General features: G+C 37.3%; 1 protein-coding gene and 1 long non-coding RNA gene across 3 annotated transcripts in view; both read left to right on the plus strand.

Moving 5' to 3' along the window:
• FOCAD (focadhesin) overlaps positions 1-26,774 on the plus strand; it is a 312,742-nt gene that overhangs the window by 112,601 nt on the left and 173,367 nt on the right. The window lies entirely within an intron of this gene.
• On the plus strand, positions 2,235-26,393 carry LOC140641517 (uncharacterized). Its single transcript, XR_012038031.1, has 3 exons — positions 2,235-4,746; positions 22,273-22,330; positions 26,073-26,393. It is a non-coding gene; the product is annotated as an uncharacterized lncRNA (long non-coding RNA).

The raw sequence follows: 26,774 nt of genomic DNA on the forward strand, positions 1-26,774 counted from the left end.
GAAAATAGTTTCCTGACATAAAGGTGGGAATATGTTAAATCGGCAAAAAAGTGTAGCAGAGAACTTCTCAGTGTTCTGGGAACACTGAAAATGGTGTAAGTACACACCAGGTGTGCCCTTGTATCCTCCCCTCTGAGCTCTCAGGCAGCCAGGTAGTTGTCCAAGCTCGGAGTGCTTGGTTGGTCACCTCTGGCTACTTAGTGTTTCAGATATTTACCCCACTCTTCTTTTTTTTTTTTTAATTTTTATTTATGTATGATAGTAACACAGAGAGAGAGAGGCAGAGACATAGGCAGAGGGAGAAGCAGGCTCCATGCACCGGGAGCTCGACGTGGGATTCGATCCCAGGTCTCCAGGATCGCGCCCTGGGCCAAAGGCAGGTGCCAAACTGCTGTGCCACCCAGGGATCCCTACTCCACTCTTCTTATAAACTTGATATTCATGTGTGCTGTGAAATGGAAAAGATTGGGAAGTACTAGAGTGATCATTGGGTTTGTTTCTTTACTCAATAAATGTTTAAGAAGCAGTGGTAGAAATAGAATTTGGTATGTTATACTTCTGTTGATTATTTCTTGGATAGTTTTGAAAGAAATGAGTGTCCTTGTGCTGTTAAGATGAATAGTAGAGTGAAATGCTTAAATGCTTATTCAAATTCTTAACATAAGCAAAGGCCGTAGCATTAATAATGTAGAAGTAGAGTTTTTGTGAGAAGGATAAAAGAAGTATCCTTGAACTAGGACATACTGTTTGTTTGTTTATTAGAGAGAGAGAGAGAGAGCAGGGGAAGGGGCAGAGGGAGAGAATCTCAAGCAGATTCCCCACTGAGCGCAGAACCCAACTAGCAGATCCCATGACCCTGAGATCCTTACTGCAGTTGAAATCAAGAGTCCTGAACACTTAACTGACTGACCCACTCAGGTGCCCTTAGGAAACACTGTTTTCTCCTCACTTCTCCTTATTGAAGTGACCGTTTCATACCCTTTCACTGGACCTTAGTTATAGGTAAAGTAGCCAAAAGGAAAGGACTAAATATTTGGAAAAAGCAAGTTTTCCAGTTGGAATAGACTCAGTTGAAATGAGTTATGATTGTAATCTGTTATTGGAGGGTTGTTTCTATTTCTTTCATTAAGTTAACAGGTCTGTATGAGATGTATTAATGCTTGATATGTCTTTGCCCTTTCTTACCTTATAGAAAGAAGCTATATTATGTTTAAGCACTCTGGCTCAGATTCATGCACAGGTAGTTGATACTAAACAAAAGCCTTAGACTACTAATAAGCAGAAGCTAAGTAAATAAGTAGGTAAGAGAAGAAATTTCGAGGCTATTTTCTTCCTTTGTTTTGGCAGTCACTTAACCTCTGGTGGAATTCGCTGGCTTGCAGTATGCTTACTAAGTATTGAGTTTTTGTGTCATCTTGATTTATTGAAAGAATCCTACTGTAAGATCTTGTGAGAAAAAATATTTGAAAAGTTTGAAAGACATGAGGTATGCTTTGGTGTGCTTGTTCTTATTCTAAGGTATTGAAATTATGTTCAGTGCTTTTTTTGTTTTTTTGTTTTTTTTGTTCAGTGCTTTTTTAACAGTAGTACAAGTCAGTATCAACTAGAAATGTTATATTCGTGTTCATAACCATAAGAAAATGGGCCTTTTAGAAAATATGTGATTGTGTTAATCTTACTTATCATGGAGTTTGGTGGGTCCTCTTCTTCTGTGAGTTTTCAGCCTTCATCTCTCACCTGGTTTCACAGGCCATGCATTTTCCATTGGGCTTCATAGCTTTAGGGCCATGGAAGACTAATGGAGTTAAGTAGTCTGAAGGGAACTTGGCTTTGTGAGTACTGTTTTAGAGTTAACTAGATGCAAATGATTATGTTAAAATAACCAGATAATTACCCAAAGCTACAGCAATAAATTGACAGATGAAAAAAATAGGAAAAATTACCCCCCTACCCCCACCCCATCTAGGAATGCTGTCAGCAGTTACTAATAATCCTGATAGTTTTCTTTTTTTTTTTTTTTTTTTTTTTTTTAAAGATTTTATTTATTTATTCATGATAGTCACAGAGAGAGAGAGAGGCAGAGAGACACAGGCAGAGGGAGAAGCAGGCTCCATGCACCGGGAGCCTGATGTGGGATTCGATCCCGGGTCTCCAGGATCGCGCCCTGGGCCAAAGGCAGGCGCCAAACCGCTGCGCCACCCAGGGATCCCTCCTGATAGTTTTCTTACCTGGACATCACTAGATTGAATTTGAGGAAGATACAAATTCAGGTCAGGCAGTGGTCAGTAAAAGTTAGGTGCCTTTTACATTCTTGGAGGGAATGTCTTCTGGGGTTCTGGGGAGAGATCCAAGAACGAGCATCCTGTGTAAATTCCCATGGATGTCTTGAAAGTTTTAAACACATCAATTTAGTTTAGACAGAGTTTTTCATATCACAGCTTTTGCTTATAATAAATGAGAGTGCCATCTATTTCCTAAATTAGTGTTTTTTCTGGAAATAAAAGTTGATAGATTCGTGTGCTTTTTGGTTATATTTATATAATATAGTTCCTGCCTTTCTAATGCTGAGTAATGTTATTTTCTTTCATTTTGATATAAGTCATTCAGAGTATTTTCAGAGATGCCTGGATGAGAACTGAAGCACAGGGCTTCATGGCTCATGTACAGTAATGTCCAGTTGGCCTTACTCTTCCCTCTTCAGAGAGCTGTTTTCCTACTTCTGTGATTTGTTCAGGACCTGGTTTCATCGAGTGTGAAGTCAGCGGTAGTGAATGTTAAATGTGGATTCTACTTAGTTAATTAAGGGATAATAGGACTCCAGGCCTAAAGGAGGATATTTTCTGAACTTTACAGCTTTCTTTTTTTTTTTAAGTATTCTCCACACTCAGCGTGGACTCCAGTGTGGGGCTTGAACTCATGACCCTGAGATCAAGACTGGAGCTGAGATCAAGAGTCAGATGCTTAACGGACTGAGCCACCCAGGCACCCCTACAGTTTTTTAAAAGGGCAATAACAAATCATATTTTGAACCCTGAGCCAATGACTGGGCAACTCGTTTATAACATGATTGTGGACAGTTTTGGAAATGTCTCACACTGCTAGAACTTCTTAGGGAGAGGTTAGTTACTCTTCATCAGTAAGGCAGCTTCAGGTAAACTCCATGTATTTACTTGGGACTCACCTAACCAAACTGCCAAGGTGTTTTTCCGATCCTGGACACCCTGAGAAGAAAAGGCTGCTAAAAGTTCTTAAAACCTTCCCTATCTATTACCTTAGCTATATTATATTAACTGCATTATTAGCTATTTACTATAATATTATAATTGATTACATTACATACTTAACAGATTATGTAATTATATGTTAAATACATAAATATAATTATTTATTATATTGGATATGTTATTAAGTATAGCTTCCCTATAGTTGTTGGAAGTGAGATTCTCCATCTAATCCTGAAGAATAACAGAGCTGTTGGAGGAAGTTATTTTTCCACATCGCAGTAGGTTTATACAAAAGCCTTATTGGAATTTTTAGGGGCTTAATAGTAGATCTTCTAAATATATATAGGGAGAAGACCTGACAAAAGCTTATAGTCTCTTCTGGAAATCAGGGCTCCTTGGTAGGGGTTTTAAAACCTGAGAAAGCGTTTTTTTCATATGTTTCTACATATAGTATAAGAGTTTATGGCAAGATTACATAGATATCTGCATTGAATGTTAACCACAAAGTTTAGTGCTTTTTAGATAGGCCAAGATGGTTTAAAATGAAATCTTATAGTTAGTATCTCACCTTCAAAGAAAGAATTCTAAATACTACATGTAAAGAACATCACAGTTTCTTTTTGACTGGCTGATGGAATGTGTGAGAAAGGAGAAGTTTATGAATTTTGAGTTTAGAGAACTACACATTTCTTCCTTAAAACCTCCCATCATTGAAATGCTGAACAAATTAAGTTTTGTGAACCTCACTGCCTTTCTCAGACCCTGGATACTTGCTTATTTTTCTCTTTTTTTGGAAGTGGGGAGAGAATTGCGGGGGGTTTTGTTTGTTTTTGTTTTTTTACTTCCCTTTACAGCTCTGGGGTCTTTTATTTCCCGTTTACATTTTGGTTGTTAATTCTAGTTAAAGGTCTTGCTTAATGGGAACAATGGCATTCTTTGAGAATTTAATTTTATCCTTTGTAATGTTTTCAGAGCTTAATATTTTCCATTTGTAAAAGCGTACACACTTCTGAGCCATTTGAAATCACTTATGTGGCTGGGTTCATGGCTCAGGACTTGCTGGTCTTTTAAAAGTCATATATTATCACATAGTAAAAAAAGCTGACTTTCAGGGCAGAATCCTGTGATAGTTCTACTCTGGGTCATAAGCCATATTTTAACATGGAAAATGAATAGGAAATGTGTGAAATTTAATGGCCTGTAAGTTACTGCTGTGAGAAAAGGAGAAAATATATTCTATAAAAGAACTTGCACAAAGAGTCTTTGGACACTTTGCAGTCTGTTCTATTGTCACTAAGTTCTATGAATTGTTACCCCCTGAAGTCAGCCTGCTTTCTGTGTTCTTCACACCAGCAAACAGAAGCCAGAATGTACAGTACTTTTAATAAAGAGCTTTACAGATAAGAAGTGCTGTACTACTCTTTCCTCGTAGCCATAGCATCGATTATGCCTACAGCAAAATTGGGCTGAGCCTGTCACCATGAAACAATTAGACAAAAAGAAACACAGACTGAAATTCAAGGTCAGGTATCTATTCCATTCTGTGGGAATATGCTTATTTCTTCTTTATAAACCCTACATAGATATCTGTAGAATAAACATGTTTTTAACTGACATTTGAACCCTTTACTGTTTTTCTGAATTTTTGTTGTTGTTGTTGTGTTTGGTATTTTTTCCCAGAAAGCCTAGAATTTTTACCCAGCAAGGAGTTCTTTATGAATTTCTTGCCTTCCCTGAGTGTTCGTGTTGGGCAGGGTTTCTTTTGAGGAGTCTGTAGATCGTAAATCACTTAAAATTCTCACTGAAATTGTTTGATTGTGATGTTCAGTTCAACCATGTATCGCTGTGATATTCAGTAGTTCTAATCGATTGAACTGAAAACATTTGTCTTGTTGTGTCACTGAGCACGGAGTATAGCCGGGGAGGGCCTGGGGCCCCGAACTGCATTTCGAATAGTGGAGTCTTTCTGCTCCCAGTTAAATAACCAGGCAACAGTAGCTTTGTCTTCTGGTTAACACTCTCTAAGGAAACTGCTTGAGATGGACGTCTAGTGTTGGTGAAGGGCTGGGAAGGGGGATCAGAACTTTGAATTTCAAAACAGGCATGAGGAATTCCTCTCAAGGGGAAAACACACCAAAGTCCGCCATTGCCAGAAGAAAAATTTGTTATTTTAATGAGAGGACAGGGCAAGGAGAAGGTGGTCTTGGTCTTCTGCCTACTTGCATCATGGCCAGACACTCTAAAGTGAAGTTGCCAGTCGACATATTTTACCATTCATTCTTCAGCTCTTCCATAATCAGCCTTTCAAATACGAGGAGAGTCTTATTTATGGAAACATTGCTTTACATCTACAGGAGCAACCCATGCAAGTTCCCTGCAGCCAATTTGGCATTGATTCGTAAATATAAATGGATAATGAAGGCTCACCAGACTTTGAGAAAATTTAACAGCATTACTAATTAGAGATCTGTTTCCAAAAGAAAGAGAATTCAGGAAGCAGAATATAATACAAAAACAATCTATATCCCAAGAGATGTTGGAAAGCTATTCTATGTTTTTATATTGTATACAAAAATACTGTTGTGACAAAGAAGAAATTCAATGACAAGGGATTTTAGAAATGAAAAATGTGATTGCACAGTACATAAATGGAGACAGGATTAGTGGTTTACAGAATGTGCAAGTAAATATTTCAGAATATAGGACAAAAAGTTTTTAAAAGTTAAGACATTGAGGGTCAATATTGGGAGTTATAGCATCTTTCTATAGAAATTTCAGTTGGAGGGGATCTCTGGGTGGCTCAGCGGTTTAGCACCTGCCTTTGGCCCAGGGTGCAATCCTGGAGCCCTGGGATCGAGTCCTACATCGGGCTCCCGGCATGGAGTCTGCTTCTCCCTCTGCCTGTGTCTCTGCCTCTCTCTCTCTCTCTCTGTGTCTATCATAAATAAATAAATAAATAAATAAATAAATAAATAAATAAATAAATAAACAAACAAATAAATAGATAGATAAATAAATAAATCAAAAAAAAAAAAAAAAGGAAAATTCCAGTTGGAGGGAATGGAGAAAGTGGAGGACAGAAACTTAAAACACGACAGAAAACTATTTTTTAAGCTGAAAAGACCAAGGGTACAGATTGTTAGGACCCTTTGAAAGCCAAGCAGCATATGTAAGAATAGATCAATACCTAAATTTGTCCCTGGAACTTAAACAATAAGGAAGAAGGCATAAGAGATTTTTAGAGAAAAATGGGGAAAAGAAGAACTTAAAGCAAAATTGATCTTAATTTTTTACCAGCAGTACTCTGGGTGCTGGAATAGACGGGAGTACTGCCTTCTAATTTCTTGGGGAAATTCACTTTCTATCCAGATTATTTGTCCCCATTATTCTGCTTTTTATGACTGATGGTAATAAAGACTTTTCCAGTTGTGCAATAATTCAAGAGCCTTTCTTGTTTACTGGTTTTTCTGAGGGGAGATGGAGATGAAACCCCTCAAGGACGTGCTCCAGCAAAATGGAAAATAAATCCAAGAAAGCACAGAGAAGAAATGTTGAATGGTGATCAAAATATCCAGTATACCTTGTGGTTAATTTAAAATAATTATTTATAGAGTATGAAAAATAATTACCTGGAATTAAGATCCAAGTTTTAAAATATGTTGGGGGTAGATAGTGGGAATGTGATAGTGAGAAGAGTTGAGAATGTGCTAAGGGTGAAATTGTTTTGGAAACTGAGTAGTTCCTGATGTTACTGGAAAAACAAATTGAAATATTTATGTAAACCCTTATTAGTAGCAACTAGTGATTTATAATTTCTAAATAATGTAACAAAAGGAAGAAAAATTAAAGAAAAACCCTAAAAGGATGGCAAATATTAACATAAAATAAGATGGTAGGAAAAATTACAAATAGACAAGTTATGACAATTACTGTGAAGGAATTAAATTATCTTATCAAAAGAAAGACTCATATACTATACAGTGTTTCTAAGAGGCAAACCTTGAAACAAGTGACACAAATTGAAAATAAATGGTAAAAATTAAAAGCTAGGTAGATTATTAAGATAGAAGATGTGGTAACATTATCATCTGAGGTAGATAATACAGAATCCAAAATAAAAAGCCCCATAGGTCAAAGGATATTTTATGTTGACATAGGTAGAATTCCAAGTCAGATTTCATTTAGAAGCCGTTCCATTGAATGGAAGTAAGGAATCTGAAAAATATGTCTGATGGTAATGTTGCTCTCTTTCTGGATGTTTTGGCCATTGTTCATTCAAGAAAAGGAAATAAAACTCACATATGTACTATAAAGGAAAAAAGCTTTGGCTTTTTAGAAAATGCAAGAGAATCAAAGCTGTTGCTTTTCGAATGGATAAGAGAGTTCATTACAGTGGATAGATGTAAGATCATTGTACAAAACCAGTTGATCTTACAAAAAACCCAATAAATTAAATAACATTGGCAGTATATGGTAAAGGTATAATATACAAGCAGTATAGAAACTGTAACTTGAAATGCTAGAAATGTATAGAAACAGTTTGATGTAATTATAAAACTTCACCAGGGCATCTGGGTGGCTGAGTAGTTGAGCATCTGCCTTCAGCTCAGGGCGTGTTCCCAGGGTCCTGGGATGGAGTCCTGTATTAGGCTTCTGGTAGGGAACCTGCTTCTCCCTCTGCCTATGTCTCTGCCTCTCTCCCTGTGTCTATCATGAGTAAATAAGTAAAATCTTAAAAAAAACAAAAACAAAAACTTCAACAAAACACAATGGCTTCTAGTATGATACTTTTGCTATGGAATTCACATCATAAATATTTATCATTGAAATTTAATGATCTTATGATTGCAAGACATTTAGTTTTGTTTTTTCCGTTAATTACCTTTAATTGGTATATGGGTTCTGATTCATTACCATAAATTCGCTGCAGAAAGATACTCAATTAATCAATTTCACATATAGTGCGGAGGGGCCAAATGTGAAGTGTTTGTCATGTTTGCCAGCTTAACTGAATTCTGAGTTCTGTTGAGTAAATTGGTTCTAGACCTTTTGATAACCTTCCAGTGCTAAATAGCTTTAAATTGTTCTACTCATTAAAGCTATAGTATCTTCTTGAACAAAGCAATAGCTAATAAAAATAGCTAACATTTACATATGCTTATAACATACCAGTCACTATTTTAATCACTTTATTTGCATCTATTAATCAACTCAAACAGCTCTTTGAGGTTGCTACTGCTACTATTTAGGAACTGAGGCACAGAGTTTGATTAACTTCCCCAAAGTCACACAGCTAGTAATGGGCAAAGGTGAGATTTGAGCAAGGTTTACCAACTTCACATTTATAAGATTGGCCCAGTTAGTTGTAAAGTGAATTAAATGCTAAGAACCTCAACATTTGTTTGAAATCTGGTCAGATCTTCAATCTTGTGTGATTATTTTTGCCTCTATTCTAGCTTCATTATCTCTTATATAAATAGGCAAATACATTTAGCCAGATATTTTATACCTAAATAGAACACCTATAGCAGTCTTAACTCCTGAAAGCATAGATCAAAGGGTAGATTGAGAAGATCCAAGTGAATCAGCAAATCAGCAAGCATCGTTGCAGTTGGGCTTATTGCTTAATGATCAAAAATGATTTTATACATTTTTGTTTATAATGATCATTACTGAGAGATTCTGAAATTTAATCAAAGTCAGGAATATTAGTGAACAAAAATGGTTATTATAGTCTCTTTGAAAAATAAATGTCAGTCAGTGTTGAAGAAAATTATACGTTGGTTTTTAGGTTTGAAACATTTAAAGTATTTGGTATGATATATAGCTAATTCAGGATCTTGAAAGGGCATGGTGACATAAGTTATTCAGTAAATAGAGAACCTGCTTGGGACACACATTTATTTAGAACTTGGGACACAGAGACCCTTACTGGGGGAATCACAGTGCTTAAGGAAGATAGAAATATCCTAGCAGAGTACTGCGTGGTGAGCGCGATAATACAGGGAAGCATAGGATGTGGTAGGATGGACCCCAGAAGGGCAATGAAGTCATAATAGGAAGACTGTCTGAAGTAGATGATTCATAAACTAAGCCTTGCAGACAAATACAACTTAAAAAGTATCTTTGAAATGAACAAGAAGAATATATTGCCTGTTTTTATGCTCTATAAAATACTACTCTTTATATATGACATTTATGTGATCCTCCTTGAGTACCATTGTTGAGCAAACTGTAGAATAAATAAATTTCATTACTTTGGGTGCTGGAGCAGAGTTTTTAAATTTTTAAAATTTTTGTTTTGTTTTCATTTTTTGTGAACCATAGGTTCTCTAGCAGTAATATATTTTACATTTCAGATGTAATTCTTTTTGTTGGAGAGTGAAAGAAAGCCGTTGATAGTCACAATTGTAACTAATTGAAAGAATTGGTCAGGATTTGGTGGATTTGATGGGAAAGGTCTATTCTAGAATTTTTTAAAAAGATTTTATTTATTTATTTGACAGAGAAAAAAGAGCATAGGCAGAGGGAGCAGCAGAGGGAGAGGGTGAGGCAGACTCTGTGTTGAGCAGGGAGCCCAACGTGAGGCTACATCCCAGAAACTCAGGATCATGACCTGAGCTGAAGGCAGACGTTTAACCGACTGAGCCACCCAGGGGCCACCATTCTAGAATTCTTAAAGTAGGACAGCTGTGTTAGTTCCCTTACCAGAAGTCTTGAGACTTGTTCTGTCCCTTTGTCTTTTCAGCACACTGGACTTCTACCCTGCCAGTGACAATTTTGAGCTTTTCATGATGGGTAGTATTAAAGACCCTTTGGCCAATTGTCAGAACAGTAATGTAATGCAATTGGGCATTCTGAAGTCAGTTTATTTCAAATGAGTAGACATGGTTACAAACTCAGTGGAGCCAGACGAGTAGTTAAGGAGTGACTTGGGATAATTTCTGTGTGTCAGACTTCCAGTATATTGATTGGACTTTCAGAGGCCCCGGGTCCTGTTATCCTTGTTCAGGAGCATTTTTGTGGTAGTGGATCATAGCTGTATTTAAGACAATTTGTGTTCCCTCCCCTGCTCCATCCAGAGAAAATGAGCATGTAAAAATATATGTAACCTGAATTTTTTATCATATCACAGAGTTAAATAGCACTAAAGATGAATGAGTATGATTAAACACAGATTAGCAGTTTTAGGTGTCCTATGGTTATTCTGAGTATAAGCGATCTTCATTGGAAATTTTGAATAGATTACAATTAGATTTAGAATTCATAAAAGGAATTCCCTAAGGGAAATAGTCTTATTTTTTTTTTGTCTCCTAGTGACCTTGGACAATTCCTGGTCAGATTAGTTCCTGGACAGGTACCTGCTTTGTTGCCTGATTGAATTAATGCACAAATATATTAGGTGCATGTATACATTCCTAGAACCAAAAAACCCTATTTTCCAATATTGTTGTGTGTTATCCAGACTAATAAAGGAAACAGTGTGGAGTCCAGGGATAGAATTTAGGTTAGGTTAGATTACAGGAAAATCTTGTTAAATGAAATCCTATTAATTTAGGGTTCAGGGTAATTAGATACAGGCTGAGTTAAAACATAAGCTGATTTTGAAGCTATTGTTTTTAGGCAGTTTGGGCTTGCTCATTTGCATGAGTACAATGAATGTGCCAATTTAAAATGATCACATTATCTATTCATTAAGACATATCAGCAGGGACTGGTACTTGGCAACACTTGGCTAATTGGTTTGTTACAGTATGTACATGAAAGTAATCGAATTTTGTTTCTTTAACATTTTTTTCTTGAATCCAGTCTTTCCTACCTTCATTGTTTCCAGTAGTCTGACTATTAATGATAATTATACTGGTGGCATTTTACTCTACTTAGGTGTATTTAGTTGTCAAATTGTATTCAGTTTTTAATGGTGCATCTTGATCTGGGCTTGGAATTCTCCTTCAGCTTGAAATATTGTAGATACCTTGTTTTTACTAGGTCTCATTTTATTAGGCATTTTCAAAACATTCACTTTGTGAATTCACTATATTCATTCTCTCTCTCTCTCTCTCTCTCTCTCTCTCTTACCTCCTATATGGCAGGTTCTGGTAATACTAAGATGAAAGGGTATAGTCTGTTTTCAGAAATCATGGAGCTTAGTGTGTTGACAGAGGCATTAAAATTTACTGTTTAGTGCAGGATGGTGATTGCCGTTGTGGAGGTTTTTGTCAGTGTCCTTGGAACCTACATGAAGAGGAGCACAGGTTTCCCAGATATGGGGGAAAGGAAGGCATCCAAGGCAGGATGAAGAGCACGTGCAAGGACACAACTGTGTGGCAGGTCACAGTGGGAGAACAAGGCTGCAGGTCGTACTCTGTTAAACTGAGGTGCATAGGGTACAGGAAACTGTTCCTTGAGTGGATTCTGGGCAAGTATTTGGAAGCAAGATCCTGAGAGCCTTGCAATAAGAAGGGAGATGAAAATTTATCTCAGATATAGAGGAGATGAAGTTATATGACAGGATGTTAGAAGTGTTGGTGGGGACCTGGAAATGCCAAAATGATTTTGAGACAGAACACCCAGTAGAACTTGTAGAGTGATAGGAATAAACTTAGATGTCTGAGTACTAAGTGAGGGTCTAGAAGTTAGGAGATGACAAGATGAAGAGAAGAGTGGAGATTTTTGCAGCAAGTTGCTGGAGTGCTGCCAGCCTCTCACCTCAAGCCTGGTGACAGGGACTTCAGGGAAACTCTACCTCTTCCCCATCCAACTGTGTGTATCCCTTGCATTTGGAGTGGGCAGATGTATAAGATGACTGTCCCCAAAATCTAACATCTAAAGGAGAGGGTTGGGCTAGCCATTGTGATCCTGGAGGCGAAGGAGAGAACCAGCAATGTGGGGATTGGCTTGCATGCCTAGAATTTGTCAAAATGGAAGACATGACCATGTTTCTGGTGGACAGAGTGCGGGCAACATGGGCAAGGAACTACAGTGGACTTGTCTCATCTCGCTTTACAGGTTTGCTTAGAGGGTTATACACACTTCTGAAAGAAACAGGATTCCTGCAGCATGTGGGACAATCAAACCGGAAGGGAGCATCTTACCTGTATCAGAAGTCTCAAGAGAACTTAATCTTGCAGGTTTAGGCTGCTTGCCAAGGAGCCAGAGGAGGGTCCCTTTGGGGTATGTGAGCTGTAAAGACACGCCTCCTTCTGTAGCAGAAGGAGTGCTGACACTACTCTTCTCTGAGAGGCTGGCCCCCTTCCAGGGAAGGAAGGGGGAAGCCATGCCTATCAGCATCAATTAAAGGGAGTTAGCAGAGGCAACCCCTGAGAATTTCTCCAACTGTCACTATGAAAGGGGACTCCAACTACCTCCATTTTGACTTCAGACTTTCTGGTGGATTAAGTTTTTCTTTCTAGCTTACCTCTTTCTCTTTTTTTAAAAGATTTTATTTATTTGGGAGTGAGCAAGCGAGCGAGCATGAGTAGGGGGAGAAGCAGAGGGAGAATTAGGCTCCCTGCTGGGCAGGGAGCCAGACATAAGGCTCCATCCCAGGACCTTGAGATCATGACCTGAGCTGAAGGCAGACGCTTACCCCAAGAAGCCACACCAGCCCCCTTTCTAGTTTATCTCTTAACTGAGACAAAAGACCATGCAGGCAAAGCATTCCCTGATGGGAACCGCAGTTATCCCCTCAAGCGATGAGGAATGCCCTGAGCCAGCAAGACCCCATCCATGATTGACCCCAAGACAGTGATGGACCTGACCTTTACTGCCCACCTGCATACACCCACTGACCTTTGTCCTACATTGTCCTTAGACAAACATGGAAGTATTTCTCTGTACTGTGGAGGCTGCCTTCTCGACATTAGTCTCAATGAAATAAATTCCTTCTCCTTTTCCCACCACTGGTCTCTCTGCCTTTGGATTTTATTGGTGGCGAGGGGCTGAACCTGGTCTGTATGCGACCCCTGCTCTTTCACTCCTGTGCCCTGGTACAACTATATACCTTCACTGCAGAGATTCTGCATTTAACTATCTTAATCTCATCACAAGGCAGTAAGAAATGTGTAGCTGTCCTCAGGTTAGTCTTCTGTGGGCATTGAGTGATGCTGAACTATTTATTGTATTAGAGGTTGCCAGATGATTGGTTCATTTCACACCTTTTCCTTTGGTTTTCACTTTAAAATTTTTTGTGTATTGCTGAGGTTTACACATGGCTGTCTCCAGATTTACTCTATTTGAAGCTTTTCTCAGTGATGTCATATTGCCTTTATAATTAATGGTGAGTTGCTAAAATATTGTGATGCATAAAAGTAATTGCAGTAACCAGTTATGCCTATTCTGTCCCTTTTCATGTTTCTTCTCCTTTGAGACATCGATGGAATTTCATTTAACCTGTGTAGAAACCAGGAGCCTTATACACATTTCTGTTGCCTGGTGAAAAATCGTTGTTACCTGTTTTAAAGTGCTCAGTGAGCATCTGATGAGTTCTTAGTTATTTTTTGAAGCCAGGGAGGATTCAGGCAATGGTCTGCAAAATTGCTGAAGGAAGTCCAGGAATCTTTTTTAAAAATGGTGGAAAAATGAAGAATCATGCCTGCATATATTAGGTTGTCTTAAATCAAACCCTAGCTGAAGCAGTAGTGACACATGCTGTTCATGAAAGACTTAATACAGTTCTTCTAATCGGATGAATTGTCTTGTTGTGCAAAAACTGTTATTACACTGTGTGTGAAACCAACCATGCTGCAGGGGGAAAAATTAAATCGCCTGACTGAGAGGTCACTTGTGAATAGTAACACAAGATCTATTACCGTTATTAGGGGCTCTGGAGGACATTCACCCTTTTATGGTCTTTCAACTGCTGGAATGAAATATTTTAGTGGTAAATGACACCCTTCTGGGAAATCCTCCGAGGGATTCATTCTTTGCTGTTTGTACATTTTAAAAAGGGGGAGGGGCCTCAGGGGAAAAAATCACATTGTTCCTTTCAGATCACTTAAAAAATTTACTTATTTTGACTTGGTGTGATGACGATTGCCTTTTAATGTTCCTCATTTACACCATTCTTAATCTGGGTCTATTAGTATCACACTTTATCTTTCGTAACATGTCAGGCACATTCTGTAATCTTTTCCTTAGGGAAATTCATGATCACATGGAGGCTCAGACACCAAGGGTATATGCAATTTATGTCAAAATCTGGATTAAGCACTTTAAAATTCATGAAATGAGAAGTGTCCTTATTTTGTTTATTTTCTTTTGAGGATCTCTGAGTGTATATAAGGAAGATTATGCAAGTATATATTTTAGTTCTGCATGGCAACCATGCTGAGTGGTAAATATTTTAAGAAATATTTTCAGAAGTGAATGAATAGCTATTGATCTGAGGTGCAGCTTTATAACATAGTTATTAAATTGGGAACCGGAGTTCCTTTCTTATGGATTACATTCATTATAAACTGTCAATCCATTCCGGAATTACCACTCTTGGATTGTCTGCCTTTTTGCTATTTTGCTATATGGTTGAGATTAGCTTTTATGGGGGGAATAGAACAATATAAGAAATCAAGAGCATTGCAAATAATTGGAGTGATTTTTTTGTGAATTTTGAAGTCTTACCTATTTCTTCCCATTATTTGAGTTTTGCATCTTTTTTTTTCTTCTAAAACTTCCTTACTTTATTGCCCCAAAGATATGGAACCGTTATAGTGATGTGAATAAGCATACAAATTCTGTTGGATTTTGGGTTTCTCAGTGCCTTCTTTTGTTACAGGTATTTTGATGGGTTCATTAAAACCTATCTGTTGAAATGGGGGTTGGTCAGAAGAAGGAAGAGAGGGAAGCGAATATGTTGTCAGTAGGAATAATACGTAGATATTTGAGCTTCACCTGGAAATAAAAATAATTTTGTAAAATGGGAGATAGAAACCCTTTGTCAGGTTGCTAATGAGAGGCTTGACCTAGCCGCTGCTGCTGTAGCATCTTTGGGGATGATGAGAGATGCAAAATGCACTGTTGCTAGGCAACTCTCTTGGCTGCCTTTGGAGCAGGTTCATATGTGCTAAGAGCTAATGAATCCTCATGTCTGCTCTTTGAGGCTGTTCAAAAGCCAATGAAGACATACCGGACATTTAGCATTTACAAGTACCTGAACTATTCTTGCCATGTCATTTACCCACTAAAAAAATTAAGTTGACCATTTAGTGTGTACTGAATATTGCTTTATTTTTTCAAGGTATATCAAGATTTGAGCCCTAATATGTTTTCAGAAAGGAGCTCAATAAGGATGCCTTAGTTCCTATTGACACTAGTTAAGTTGTTCTATGTGAAGGATTGTTTTAAATTCGAATGCTTTTTTGCACCCCCCCTTAAAAAAAAAAAAGCAATCATTTGTTGGAACTTGCCTCTTTAAGCCTCTTAGAAAGTTTTAAATTATACTGTCTTCATGCCTTGCTCAGCCCAAAGGCATTATTTCTAAAGTTGATAGAAATCTGGAACCCAAAACTAATTTTATAGGTGGCCTGCCTAAAACTCCTTCCCTTTCCATCCTCCCACTCCCAAATCCTGGGCAGTAGCCTTTAACAAGTACAGAACATGAATTAAAGCCTGATAAGGAACATCCTTGCATCAGATAATGAATCTAAGTACTTGTAAGATCCCACCCAACCTCTAGTAATAACTACCTATCAGGGGTGCTGTAAGGATTACAAGATTCTGTGCATGAACAACATTGTTATGTGCCATATGAACACAGGTTTTTATAGTGAATTCCAAGGTATTGTCTAAATCCAACAAGAATTTTGTATGACTGGATTATTAGCTATTAGTCAGGCTTGTTAATATTTTGGTAGGATATGGGATAATTGTAGTGGGATTTATTTGTAACAGGATTTAGCCTATACCTTGTTTATATTTTGGTTGTATTAACCTCTGATTCTTCCTAATGTCATAGCACCTAGTATAATACCATGTAATAGAAGGCATTCAATCTGTATCTATTGCTTAAAGTTGTGTAAACCTCCTGTATAGACTAAATTAAATTGTTTCATTTCTTGTAATATTGCAAAGTATACTGGAGAGTCTGTTGTGATTCTGTGTCTATGTTTTCTCACTTTTAAAATAAGAATAATAGAAGAACCCACCTCATTAAATTCATCATGTAGAGTAAATGAGATAATCCAGAGTAGAGTACCTGGTTTATAATCAGTGTTCAATAAAAGTTATGTATTATTAAAATTTTGGTTGATTTTTATAGCCCCTTTTATTCATTTCACAATTATTTATCTACTGCCTTATGTTCAAGGAGCAGTGCTAGGCTATTTAGCAAATAGACATGTTCCTTGCCCATCTGGGGCTTATTGTTATACTTTACTCCCCAAGTGCATGCAATGAAAGCCATTAACTGTTTACTACCTGTGCCTGTGTGTATGTGAGCGTGAGTGTCAGTGTGTGAGTGTGTGTGTGTGTATGTATATGTATGAATGGGAGAAACTACATTTAGTATATTTAGGTGCATTAATGGGATAAAGAATAGTGCTGTTCAGTAGAAATACAACATGAACCACATACATACTTTGAAATTTTCTGGTAGCCACATTGAAAAAGTAAAAATAGGGGTACCTGGGTGGCTCAGTTGGTTAAGCCTCCATTTTTTTTTTTTTTTTTAAGATTTTATTTATTGAGAGAGAGAGTGCACATAAACAGAGGGGAAGAGTAGAGGGAGAAGCAGATTCCCCGCTGAGCAGGGATTCCCCTGACCCTGAGATCATGACCTGAGCTAAAAGCAGATGCTTAACCAACTGAGCCACCCAGGTGCCCAAGCCTCTGACTGTTGATTTTGGCTCAGGTCATGATCTCAGGGTCGTGGGATCGAGCCCCATGTGGGGCTCTGAGCTCTGTACTCAGCGTCTGCTTCTCTCTCTTTCTCCTTCCACGCTTCCCCCTGCTCACACATATGCTCGCTCTCTCTCTAAAATAAATAAGTAAATCTTAAAAAAAGTGAAAATAAATAGATGAAATTAATTTTAAAATTTTAATTCAATATATCTGAAATATTATTTTAATGTATAATATGAAACATAAATTTAATATATAATATGTATTTTAATATGTAACAATTAATGCAATATTTCATCTATATATATTTGTATTAAACATTCCGAATTTGGTACATATTTTAACCTTATAGCACATCTCATTTTAAATGCTCAGTAGACACATGTGGCTAGTGGCTACTGTGTTGAATAGTATAGAGGTACTATAAAGATATCCCAATGCTCATTTATTTGATATATATGTAAATATGTACTTACAAATACTTTTTTAAAAAAAGATTTTATTTATCTATTCATGAGAGATACACAGAGAGAGGCAGAGACACAGAGGAAGAAGCAGGCTCCCTACAGGTCGCCTGATGCAGGAATCGGTCCCAGGACCCCAGGATCATGCCCTGAGGTGAAGGCAAACGCTCAACCACTGAGCCACCAAGTGTCCCACAAATACTCTTTTCATTGATTTTACTTGGCTAAAAATAGCCTTACAGTTTCTGCAGTGGGATAGAAACCTAAAATAATTAAGAACAATAATTCTTAAAATGGAATATTCAGAGAGGTGCTCAGCAGGTGAGGCTATGTCAGGAAGCTGTGTGTGTGTGTGTGTGAAGGTAGCCAGTCCTCAAAACTTAAACTCTGTTAACTTGTCTTCTTTCTTCAGCTAGTCTTGAGTTTCATCCCACTCGTATGTTTTGGGCTAATAGTATAAAGAATAGAAATAGTGTAGCTGCCTGCAAGGCATTCCCAGGCTAGTGTGGGCAACAAATGTGAGAAGGAGTAACTATTACTCAAACTGTACTGAAATGAAGTTGTGCCCAAAGATACAGTGACAAACAGTATTTAGAATATTCTTTACTGAGAAAGTGCGAATGACTCAGTTGGCTTTAAATATTTTTTATAGCTATAAAACAATAGTTTTCATAGTTAGTTCATAAATAGTTGAACTCTCATTTTGAAAACAGAGGAACATATACAAGGTTCAGTGAGCAAGGGAAAGGATTTGCTTTGTGCCTTGAAAACTAAGCTGAGCAAGAAGGCAGTGGGAGGAGCATGATCAAATTTGGTTCCTTGACATCAAGTGTCTTCTTCAGGTGGGAAATTTACCCTCATTCCTCCAGTGAGCCTCTACTGGGTCCTACTATCACCACACTCATTTCCACCTTTTTTACTAGTCCTGTACCTGCTGGTCATTTACCATCCAGTTTGGTTCCATCACATACTGAAGCATTGCTCTAAATAATTTTAGTAAAATATCCTCTTTTTTTTTTTTTAAACTAAAGTAATATGGAATAGTCATATGGAAAATATCCAAACAATATAGTTTAGTATATATTATACTCACAAGCAAACACATTTATCTTTTTTTTTCTTTTTTTGATTTATTCATTTATTCAGTAGTGACAGAGAAAGGCAGAGACATAGGCAGAGGGAGAAGCAGGCTCCCTGGGGGGGAGCCCGATGGAGGACTCGATTCCGGGATCCTGGGATCATGCCCTGAGCCAATGGCAGACACTTAACCACTGAGCCACCCAGGTGCCCCACAAACATACTTATCTTAATCTACCTCTTCCCCCTAAAATATGCGCACAAAGGCATTGTGTTTTGTAAATGTTCCTTTGCAGGGGCACCTGGCTGGCTCTGTGGGTTGAGCATCCAACTCTTGATTTTGGCTCAGGTCATGATCTTAGGGTTCTGTGTTGGGCTCCATGCTCAGCGTGGAGTCAGCTTCTCTCTCTCCTCTACCCTCTGCTTGTGCACCTGCATTCTTTATCCCACTCTCTCTCTCCAAAAAAAAAAAAAAAAAAAAAGTTCCTTTGCAGTTTGTGTTTTTCTGTTATTAGAATGTTAGAGCCATTTTTCCATGATAGTTATACAGATCTATTTTATGAGTGTTGAAGGGCAGTGTATCAACAGGTTTTTTTTTTCTTTTAATATCTAAAGCTTAATGTGTGTACCTATTTCCACATGGACAGACATTTAAGTTGTCCCTGTGTTCTTTTTGCCATTATAGATAATGTGGTAGCAAACGTCTGAGGTATTCTTGTGCCCCTCAGCCCTTCAGAACAGCCTTGTTCAGTAGAACTTTCTGAAATGTTCTATAATATGTGCTATCCCCTATGGTAGCTACTAGCCATGGACGACTATTGAGCATTTGAAATTTGGTTAGTGTAGCTGAGGAACTGGAGTTTTATTTAATTTTCATTAGTTTAAATTCAAATTTAATAGCCACATGTGGCTTGTGGCTACTATATCAGGCAGCCCAGCTCTAGAATCTTGTCCTTCCTCTGAAAAAGGAAAAGCAGTCATTGTTACACTCGTAGTATTTTACACTTACCAAAGGCTGTCTTGAATTGTTTTCTTGTTCTTATATCTTAATTTCTGTCCATAGAAACCATTTTCTGTACTTCAAATCTTCAGAGTTGAGTTTGGCTAATTCAGTCAATGATGTTTATGATTCTAATTGTTAGTTCCTTGACAGTAAACTCTTTGAGAGCAGGGGCTGACTTTTCTTTGATGTATCATTAAAGCTTAACACAGCACCCACCATGGAGTTGACCCTCAAATATTTTTGATTGGTAGGTGTATAATGCATAGGAAAGTTTACTCCTACTATTGATATTTGGAATACTCTAGAAGTTATTCTTTTAAAAAATCTACATAACATATTTTTAAATTGCTAGGTTTTTTGTTTTTATTTTTGTTTTTGTTTTTTTTAGCAAAATATAAGATGATTCAGGGTCAAGGGTCTATAACACTACCCCTAAATTCAGTGATTTGCTAGAAGGACCACTGGACTCAAGATATAGTTGCAACTATGACTATGATTTATTATAGCAAATGGGAAAAAAGCAAAATGTGCAAGGGAAAAGATTCATTGGATAAAGTCCAGGGGCAACTAGGTACAAGCTTACTTCTTACAGGGGTCCTCTCCCAGGGGGGTCTCCCAGAATGCACTTTATTCCTCCGGCAATGAATTATGACAACATGTGTAAAGTATTGTCTACTAGAGAAACTTGTTAGAGACTCTGTGCCCAAGGTTTTTATTGGGGCTGATCAGTGTAGGAACCATGTTTTGTTTATTTGTACACATGTTTAGACATGGCCATATCAGTAAAGAATGGTAGGAACCCATAGAAAATCCACTTTCCAGGATCCCACCTGGAGGCCAACTTTGCAATCAAGTCAATTAAGGATGGCAGTCTCAGGTTTGCTACATTAACTCTTCTGTGCACAAGTATTTTCTGAATATTCTTCTTCTTAAAGTGTATCCATCTTTACTTAGTAGTTTTCATTGTTTAACCCTTAGTGAGCTCTTTCCTTTCTAGAGAGCAGGTAAATATTCACTTACCATTCTAGTTTCTTAAAAGATTAATTCTCTCTGATTTTAATTCTTGATCCATTGGAGTTTTTTTTCTTTTTTTTTTTATTTTTTTTTTTTTTTAATTTTTATTTATTTATGATAGTCACACAGAGAGAGAGAGAGAGAGAGGCAGAGACATAGGCAGAGGGAGAAGCAGGCTCCATGCACCGGGAGCCCGACATGGGATTCGATCCCGGGTCTCCAGGATCACGCCCTGGGCCAAAGGCAGGCGCTAAACCGCTGCGCCACCCAGGGATCCCCATTGGAGTTTTTTTTCTTGCATGGTAATGTGTTAGGATTCCTTCTCATTAATCCAGTTTTTCTATCACCATTCATGGATTAATCTTTTTTTATCCTATTGGTTTGCACCTTCTGCTTCTATCATGAATGTCATTGTCAGTGTCCTTTTCCTAACATTCATTTTATCTTTCTAGCCTAATGATATTCCTTAATCCACAGATCATGCACAATAGGAGTTTACTAAATCTGTTTTCTTTCATTCCTTAATGGTATACCATCTACTCCAAGAAATGGAATCAGTCTTCTTATTCATTGTTGCAAGAAATTTACATCAATCCTTTTTAATGTTACTGGCTTCTTTCATTAATTTCACTTCATCCTGGGTGTTAATCTTCTTGGCTAATAAAGCATCCTAATAAGATCATTTGTTTACCATTATTCATGCAGACCCCATTTAATGGTCAGCCTTTTATTTGAGACGAGGACCTTATAAAATTCACAGTATTAAGATATTTACCACTTACTTAATCTTCAAAGGATTTTTTGTCATCGAAGAAGAGTGAATATTGGAATCATACTTTATATTCAGCCAACTCGTGTTAGCCATGTAATCATTTTTTCTCAAATGTAGTATGGATTGGCTCCACATCAACTATAGTCAGTCTAGCATAGTTTTTCATATCCCAGTAAATTGACCTGACTTTCATAGCTTTGGGTTCTTTGAGCAATTTACTATTTTAATCCTGAAGTATTGACTATTTTTACTACACAAGTGCTTACTAGCTGAGCTATATTTAGTTATATCCCATTGTTGGAGGGCATTCAAACTCCTCCTCCCAATTCTTTTTTTTTTCTTTTTAAGATTTTACTTATTTATTCATGAGAGACACAGAGAAAGAGAGGCAGAGACACAGGCAGAGGGAGAAGTTGGCTCCGTGCAGGGAGCCTGATGTGGGACCCAATCTTGGAACTCCTGGGTCATGCCCTGAACCAAAGGCAGATGCTCAACCACTGAGCCACCCAAGCATCCCTCCTCCTCTCAATTCTGATGTACACAGTGACATACCCAGTAATAGAGATTGACTGTACCTGATTGGAAGGAAAAATACATACATTATACCTGAAGGACATTGGCTTTTAACTTGTGTCCTGCCAGTCAGCCACTAAAGATTTAGGTCTCATCGTGATAAAAATATAAAACCTACTTTTTTCAGGGAGGAAATTTTATGCTTACAGGAATTCGATCATTATACTTACCATTTATAGCAAGTGTCAAAATGTTAGCAATCGAAAAAATTAATGTTGGTTTTAGTTCTTTCTCCCACTGGTGGTTGCGTGTTAATTATGTGGCTAACCATTACTTTATAATTTTTCTTATGCCATTTTCTAAAAATAGAAATTGTTTCTGACTCTGAGAGATAATGAAGATTCATATGGCTAAGGAGACTCCTCAGGTGATTTGATACTTGACTTTACCTTATTTTAGTCTAGCGGTATTTCTCCTGTTTTTCCATACTTGGAGCTTCTGTGCTGTTCACCTGATTTTCTATGTGCTGGAACTTCTTACCTCAAATTCAATGGATGTCCTGGTAACATTTTGATATGCTGGTAACATTTACTTAGTATTTTCTAAATCTCTATTAATTTGGTCAGAATACTCTCCTTAAGTACTTCTCTTTGCAAGTGTTTTATCTTAAATAATTATTTACAGAATCATATAACTGTAACACTATTTTATTTATTTATTTATTTATTTTTAATATTTTTTAAATTTTATTTATTTATTTATGATAGTCACAGAGAGAGAGAGAGAGAGGCAGAGACACAGGCAGAGGGAGAAGCAGGCTCCATGCACCGGAAGCCCGATGTGGGACTCGATCCCGGGTCTCCAGGATCGCGCCCTGGGCCAAAGGCAGGCGCCAAACCGCTGCGCCACCCAGGGATCCCCTGTAACACTATTTTAAGATCCATCTTGCTGAATGGAATCAGAGCAAATTAGGAGTAATTGATGCATTCTTTTTTTTTTTTAAGATTTTAATTATTTATTCATAAGAGACACAGAGACATAGGCAGAGGGAGAAGGAGGCTCTCTGCAGTGAGCCTGATATGGCTATATGATATCCCAGGACCCTGGGATCATGACCTGAGCCAAAGGCAGATGCTCAAGCACTGAGCCACCCAGGTGCCCCAGTTTATGCATTCTGAAAGCATTTATGGTATCCTGGGAACCAGAAGTATGGTAGGCAGAGTGGCAAGTACATGGGCTTTGGAGGTCAATTGTTTGGTCCAATCTTAACTCTGGCATGTGCCAGCTCTTTTAGCTTGGGCAAATTGTTTGGCCTTCACGAGCTTCAGTTTTGTCATTTGAAACACTGTGATAATCATGATTTTCTGTAAGTATTTAGGAGAGTGTTCACAGTAACTGTCCAATAGATGTTAGCTGCTAGTATTAGAGGAGTCAGTATAGATCAGATGCTTAGTCTGGACTGGAATAAGGCTAGAGTGAATCGCAAATAGAAGGTTGCCCAGTGGGGGCTTTCTATTCTAGACATCTTTCTTCCCTTGACCTTGTTTGACTCTGAAAGTTTACATTTCAGACCTGGGACTACTTATCAATTATGTTTTATATAAATATAATTTAAATCAAAGAAGAAGAACATTGTACTGTTTACATTTCTTTGATGTTACTGCATGCCTGCAGTTTCCTTATCAGTGAAAGAAATTATTAGCTTTTCAGCACTTTGTCAATGGACTGCTTTCCAAGGTATTTGTAAATGTGCTGCCGAAGCGAGCTCTTCAAGGTATTACTTAAATAATAAGCCGAAACCATAAGTAGTTATGTCAAGTTAAGTGAGGAAGGTAGAATTAACTAATGTTTAAGGCATTATGCCCTTTTTTTTGGTGAGAATAATTTTTTAAAATTTTCTTCAATGTTAAAATTATTAATGCATTTATGCTTCTCTTTGTATGTACGATTCATTCATTGAATGTATAAAAATGTAGTTTTTTATTTCTAAATTAATGCATACTGTTTTCTTCCACTGTTTTATAAATGGCAAATATACTTGCATATGAATTTACTTTCATGTTTTTCAAGGGCAAAATCTTATGCAAAGATATTTCAGCATTTATCTCACTGAAGGACATAAATGAAATATGAACTAGGAATGTACCTGTGTAGTTCAGGTCTAGTTTCATACAACCGAAGTCTGAAAAGTTAAAGAAAACCTGATAATGCTTTGGATTTTTGCCTCTTCTACTAGATGACCATGTCTTAAATTATTTCTTTTCACTAGTGTCCTTATTTCTGTGGATATTAATTTATTACTGTATCTTTTATATAGTGATAAAATATGAGCTCTCATTCATTTAAAAAAGAGGGAGAGTTGTAAACATTAATTATATATTCTTTCATCTGATGACTAAGATAAATAGCAAAGCACTTTCTGTATAACCCCATAAAATATTGCCAACATAGATGTTTTTCATGAAATCTAGAGTTAAATTTTTATATTCTGTTCTTTATATGATTGACTCCAGGGAGATGCTGATTTATGTCTCTCCTGCTTGCTTTTTCTTGTATGTTTTGTATAATCACAGGGAGAAGTCTTACTTGATAGCTGTTTATCCTGTTATAGATGGTCTGGAATCTCTGCTTTCACTCTGCCAAGTAGAATGGAGGAGTGGACTGGGACATGTACTCCACTAACTGGCTTTGTCATCCCTCTGGGCCTCACTTCCATCATCTGTAAAATAAAATTGTTCAGGGGTGTCTGGGTGGCTCTGTTGGTTAGCGTCTGACTCTTGATTTTGGCTCAGGTCATGATCTCAGGGCTGTTAGTTTGAACCCCTGTGTCAGGCTCTGCATTGAGTGTAGAATCCTCTTGAGATTCTCTCTCTCTCTCCTCCTCTTCCTGTCCCTCCCCCTACCCAAAATAAATAAAGTTGTTCAACCAATAGAACTCGACAAAGACTCTTAAAAAACAACCCCTTGATTCTTTTTTAAAATTATGGTACAAAACCACATATGAAATATACTTCTTAGCAGAATTTTGGGTTTAAGGTACAGTATTGTGTATAAATTTTCCTCTTGCAAGACTGAATCTCTATACTCACTGGATAGTAGCTCCTTGTTTCCCCTTCCCCTCAGCCCCCCAGCAGTCACCATTCTGTATTCTTCTAAGACTGCCTACTTTGGATACCTGGTACAAATGTGGAGTCACGCAGTATTTGTCTGTGATTGGCTTGTTTCGAGTATAATGTCCTCAAGATTCATCCATGCTGTAGTATGTTACAGGATTTCCTTTCTCTTAAGGCTAAGTAATATTTCATTGTTATGTATAGACCACAGTTTCTTTCTCTTTTCACCTGTTGATAGATATTTAGGTTGTTTCTATCTCTTGGCTATTGTGAATAATGCTGCAGTCAGCATGAGAGTGCAAGTACCTCTCCCAAATCCTGATTTCAGTTCTTTGCAATTATACATAGAGAAGGACCCAATATTCCCATTTTGTTCATTATTTTCTATCAGTCTTACAGCTATTTTTTAAAAAAAAGATTTATTTTTTTGAGAGAGTGAGAGCAAGTGCGAGGAGAGGCAGAGAGGAGAATCTTCAAGCAGACTCCCTGCTGAACGTGGAGCTCAATGTGGGGTTTGGTCCCAGGACTCTGAGATCATGACTTGAACCAAAACCAAATGACTTGAGCTTATCTGACTGAGCCACTCAGGTGCCCTAGTCTTGCAGGTTTTTGCCTCTTATTTCCTCTATTGTATCTTACTTTGTGTTTCATCATCATTATTATTATTATTTTTTTTTTGTAGGGAAATGCTTTGATTCCTTACTCATTATTTTTTGTGTATCTTCTCTAAGTATTTTCTTTGTGGTTACCATGGGCTTATAGAAAACATCTTATAACAGTGTATTATAAGCTGATAGCAACTTAACTGCTGTTGCATTAAAAAACTCTTTTATTCTCCCCACACTTGGTTATTATTGGTACAAATTACAGGTTTTTATATTGTGTATCCATTAACATATTTTTATAGTAATAGTCATTTATACATTGGTCTTTTAACTCCTATACTAGAATTTAAAGTGTTTTATGCACTATCATTACAGTATTCTGTGTTTTTCTATTTATTACCTACCTTTATTTTTAAAAATACTTTTAAAGATTTCTTTATTTATTTGACAGAGAGCACAAGGAGGGGGAGCAGCTGGCAGAGGGAGAGAGAGAAGGAGGCTGTCTGCTCAGCATGACCCTGGGATCATGACATGAACTGAAGGCAGACACCTAACTGACTGAGCCACCCAGGCGCCCTCCCCTTCTTTTTAAAAAAATATTTATTTACCTTTATCACTGAATTATACTTTGATATGCTTTTGTGTTGCTATTATCCTTTAATTTCAACTTGAAGGGTTTCCTTTTCACATTTCTTGAAAGGAAGGTCTGATGGGTGAACTCCCTCAGCTTTTATTTGAAAAAATACTTCTCTTTCATTTTTGAAAGAAAGTTTTGCTGGCTATAGTAGTTCTGTTTGTGAATATATATATATATATATATATATATATATATATATATATATACATATATATATATATATTTTTTTTTTTAACACTTTGAATATGTTATCCTGCATCCCCTTCTGACCTATAAGATTTCTGAGGAATCTGCTAATAGTCTCATGGGGGCTCCTTAATAATCCCATCATTCTAAACTTTTTTTTTTTTTTTTAAAGAGTAAAGAAGGTTGAGGGCAGAGGGAGAGGGAGAGAGAGAATCTTAAGCAGACTCTATGCCCCATGGGGAGCCCGATGCAGGGCTTGATCTCACAACCCTGAGCTCGTGACCTGAGCCAAATTCAAGGTTTTGTCACCTTAATTTGAGCCAACCAGGC

Source organism: Canis lupus, chromosome 10 (genome assembly GCF_048164855.1).
Source record: "Canis lupus baileyi chromosome 10, mCanLup2.hap1, whole genome shotgun sequence".
NCBI classification, from domain to species: Eukaryota; Metazoa; Chordata; class Mammalia; order Carnivora; family Canidae; genus Canis; species Canis lupus.